Raw genomic sequence first — 4,806 nt, 5'->3', positions numbered from 1 at the left:
TATTTTTCCCTGAGACCACAGCAAGCCAGCTTTAAAGAAAGATTCCAAGAGTCCTGCTCCTGTATCCTCCTTTTATAATCTGCACTGCACTATCTCTGATTTAACAGAGTCCTGATAAGTAATTTTGGGGCATTAAATACCATTTCTGATTAGAATTTGGATGTGTCTATATTTGGAGGTGGATACTTTAGTCCTGGTGGATTAAAAGAGGAAGAGGAGGTGCTGCATAACAGGATTGTATTTGTTAATGTTTTGCCAATTAGCCAAAAATACTCCTCAGCAATCAGGGGCTGTTGTTCTTACCTTGATGCCAGGAATGTAGAGAAATATTTGGAAAATCATTGATAATGCTGAAAGATTAAAGAGTTTTCCATATTACCAAGCTCATGGATATCCCATGATTTCATGTGATGACGCCTCATCCTGAGGAAAAACTAATTCCTGAGGACAGTCCAAAGACTCCTCAATCCTCTAAGTGAGAACTTGTGACTATCTGAAATGTAACTCCTAAGTGGGTACAGCAGTGCTTTGCCCAGGTATAGAAATGTGTATAGACTAGAAAAAAAATACATTTTGCATTAGATAAAGCACACATTAAGCAAAACATTTTTATTTGGGAATGTAGAGGATATATTGAATGAGTGACTGTTTATGGAGGTTCGTTGGGTGATGCTCCTAATCAAAATGAAACCCCTAATAAGTTTCTTTTTAAAGAGGAAAAGGGCTAAGCACTAAGATTTTCTGGTTAAAAACATAAAATCATTCTGTGGAACGTATGTTTACAACCAGAAATATAGAAAGAACTGGAAAAAAATACAGGGGAGTAAACATTGACTCAACTGATAGTTAAATATTAACCATCTTCATAAGGACAAGGGAAATTACAAAGGCCTTGGCAAACTGAGTTGTCCAAACTGACCGGCTGAATCGAGAAGTTAAACATCCTTGGGCACCAGCAAAGGTCATTCCTGTTTCCTCAATGGGTTTTTCTCTTTCACTTTGCAATTGGGCTGGGGTTTTCAATACAGTTTCAGTGTGCAGACACAAAGGTCTTGGTCTCTGTTGAACAGAAAGGCTTCGAAAGGGATCTCCTCACCCAGGTGTGCAGTATTGGGCTGTTCCTTGCAGCAGCCCCACATCCGTGTATGTGAGCGCTCCCCCAGCCAGGCAGTGCTTAAAGATCAGAGCTGTAATTAGCTGTGCTCTACTGGGCTTGCCTCTAGGCCTCAGAAAGAAAAGCATTAGAAGAAGAGCAGTGGAAAGATTACTTTTATTTGGTCTTCCAGCACCATCAGCATGCTGTGTGCTGCATCTGTGCCATGGCACCTCTCACCATTGCACTGCTATTTCAGGCTGTTGCAGTAGAATTAATTTCCTTTATTATATCTGTATTCCATTGCCACAGGAATTACTTAAAACACCAAGAAACCAGCAATCACCTTGCTGGTGCAAGTAAACACATCTGTATTCAAAAGTCTGCTGACAATATTGCACATTTTCTTCAACTGATTTGAGCAGTGGGAACAGTGAGGGTCTAACTGCAGCTCAAGTGCCCTGTTCACAAAAGGATGGTGCATTGTTAATCAAGTCAAAAAAGTAAGCAGCACTTGAAGCTTAATACCACTGAAGTGAGTCCAGTTAAAAGCAAGCACCAATTTCCAGGTAGCGACCTTGAGCTGTGGGTGTTGCATTATCAGCTGCAGCTGAAAGGGATTTGGTTCAGCTGAGGGGTGTGCACAGACTCACAGTAAAGAAATTAGAAGTAACAAGGCACTGCATGAGATGCTCTGTCTACCTTGCTCTCAGTTCCTGTTCCCCACAAAGTCAGAAAATTGATGGTAAATGCACAACATGTTATCGTTCATGGGTGGTTAGAGAATTCCAATTTGAAAGGGCTGATGTTATTCTTGCCTAGCAGACTAAATGCTAACTATATTCCAGTCCATCTGTGTATTGCAATGGAAAACATGATTTATCTGGGATGTCAGGAATGACATTGACTTTCATTAGCCATAAATAATGTTATGAGTCTCTGCTCTACCACTAGGTAAGTTCATGTACTATCAATTTCTGTGCATTTATACACATGCAGAATTAGTAAGGTGGAAATTCCTCAAAACCTTGCTAGGAGAAACCTGTTAGGAGCTTATAGGAGGTATTTATTTTATGTTTTAAAAATTCAATAGACTCCAGTTAATCTGCCCTCTGGTAATCCACAGAATAGTGATTGAGCCAGACACTTAGCTGGTGTAATGTACTGAAGCTCTTCTGAAAGCAGCAGTCAGGCTGCTCCTCTAAGATATAAGAGGCTTAAGCTCAATTCTCTAATTTACAACAGGTCTCCTGTGTAACTTTGGCCAAATTCCTTCTATCTAGATAAAAACAGGAATTTACAGGTAGCGAACAAAGTTCAAATCCCAATGATGCTCAGACTTCCTACGATGCTTAAGAGAGAAAGGCTCAATGGATGGAGTGCAGAATTAAAACACAGTGGCTACATACTAAGGAGGCACCCTCAGCACCCTCACATAATTTCTATGTGCTTTAGGAAGCTGATTCTATGAAAGGCATAAATCTTCATATTTCCAGTGAGAATCCTCTGTTGCTGTTTACAGGAGAGCACCAGTTTCTTACTGCTCCCAAAGGCAAGTGGAAATTAGGGGCCAAGCAGTTCAGTTCAGTCACAGCAAAAGGCTTTGTGGGCAGGCATGGATGCAATATTTTCCAGTCTCTGGTCAAGCCACAGCTATGAGCACATCAGTTCTCTAGAACTAGGCATCAGAAGAAGGATTTTGGAGAAATTAACAGCTCCAACATTTAATCTTCCTATTGTTGCTTCAGAACTTCAATGTGGGATTGAAAGGTAAGTGGATTAAGGAGTGTAAAGCATTCATTATTGTAGCAGTGGGGAACATCTAAGCAGCTACAATTGATAGGTGCTATCATTTATAATTGCTGAGAACTTGAGCACCAGAGAGCGTTACAAGTAGTGCAGGGGGAAGGTTTGAGCTGTTCAGGGGCAATGGTCTGATCTCTGATCCATACAGGTACAGCTGGCTGGGGGGAAATTGTGTGCAGATTCGCCAGCCTGGAAAGGTCTGCCCTGCAGACAAGACTGCAGAACAAGCACTTCCACTGCAGTGATGCAAAGCCTGGGTGGAAGTGCTCTGTAAGCAACTGGTCAAAAGAGCAATGGTATCAGTGCCTTTTGCTAGCTGGATGTTTCAGTTCATTCCAGAAGAAATCTTTATTGTGGACATAGTTCCAGGAATAAGTGAATGGAAAACACTTTAGGCGACTATTCTGCCAGAAGAAAGGTTGGAGAAGTGGGCCTGGCAAAGATTCCAAGAGGCCAAAAGTAACAGAGGAACAAGGTGAGGAAATATTAAATCAAATAAGGAATGTATACTGGGCCTTCTGTGAAATGAGAGAAATTATTTGGGGCAAATTCAGCAGAATACAAGGGGACAAGTATCTGAGGAAGGTGAGTGTGTGAGCATGCATGCAGTGCATCAGGAATTAAGTTTCATTCTTCTCTTCTGCAGGATGCTGCCTTGTCAAATGACATCTCACCATGAGCTAAAGAGTTATTTGCTTTCTGTTACACTTGATAGCATTTTCTTCATTCTCATCTTCTCCCCTTCTTCCCATTTGACCCACGACAGGTATTGATATCCACTTTGACTATTCAGGAGCATTTTCTGACGCAAAATCTCAATTTGAGAGAAGTGTGGCAATTTATAGTTGAGTTACTTATTGCTGGATCTCAAAAGCTCTTGAAGCAGGGCTGCCAGAGCCAATGATTTATCAAGTGTGTCAGTGGGAGCCCAGGGCTGTGTTTAATGATGAGAACAGCCTGCACCAAACCATGGACAGCTCCTGGCTTTGGGCTTTGTGTGGAACCAAACATGCAGGGAGAGCACCAGCCATCCTTCCTTATCTACTGGATGTGCAAATCCATACCAAAATTCAGCAGTGGTCCTTAGAAAGCATCAGTGTAAAGCCAAAGCATGCGATTCCCTTAAGCTGAGAGGCCAAAAGTACAGTTCAACTCTGCATTTCTTTTTGAGCAGACCTATGTGTACCATTTTGGAGTCTTTCTACTCACAAGATCAGAAGTAGGGAAAGGATATAAACGAGTGTCGTTGCAAGGAAAAATGAGTGTATGAATTAATAGAAAAGATGGAAGAACTGCCTGTTTCCAGGAGTGACCACAGTAGAAGCAGCAGCAGACTTGATGTGATGGTCTAGTATGGGAAGACCTCTGACATATTGATCATGATAAAAAGAGCAAATCATCAAATAATTTTGATACTATTCCGTATTAAATATTTCAGTAAAAAAACCCTCCACTGCTGGCAATACTGCATCATTACCCAGAGAGAGCTGTGGTGAAAGATGAAGTATATACAAGCAGAAATTTCCTGTTTGTCTGCAGGACTTGTGCTGTCTCTTAGAGTGAGTATGCACAGTGCATCCCAAACCATGCTCTGCTTTTGGAAATAGCAGTGGGATTCCTGCAGCACATGAACTGTTCCTTTTAGACATAATGATATGTGTTTCACACAACATTAAATTACTTGTAGCTGCATGGTCTTGCAAATGCCAGAGCTCCAACTGCCTGGGTAAAATGTACTACACTGTTTGCCAAAAACATCAGTGTGGAGGTGCAGCCAAAGCAGGGAGTGCATTCTGAGGTTTACAGCTGTTCTGATTAGAGATTCAGAGATTTTGACCTTAAGTTTCAGAGCAGCAACCAGCACTAACTCCCTGATTCAGAGGATGTACCTTCTGCAATTTCTCTCC

General features: G+C 41.5%; 1 long non-coding RNA gene across 1 annotated transcript; it reads left to right on the top strand.

Moving 5' to 3' along the window:
- The first annotated feature begins 376 nt into the window (after positions 1 to 376).
- LOC146765823 (uncharacterized) lies at positions 377 to 4,806 on the top strand. The gene is made up of 2 exons (XR_014949322.1): positions 377 to 2,047; positions 2,616 to 4,806. It is a non-coding gene; the product is annotated as an uncharacterized LOC146765823 (long non-coding RNA).

Source organism: Lonchura striata, chromosome 18 (assembly GCF_050655825.1).
Source record: "Lonchura striata isolate lonStrDom1 chromosome 18, ASM5065582v1, whole genome shotgun sequence".
NCBI lineage: Eukaryota > Metazoa > Chordata > Aves > Passeriformes > Estrildidae > Lonchura > Lonchura striata.
Note: the sequence above shows the minus strand (reverse complement) of the source record. Positions and strands in the feature narration are given on the sequence as shown.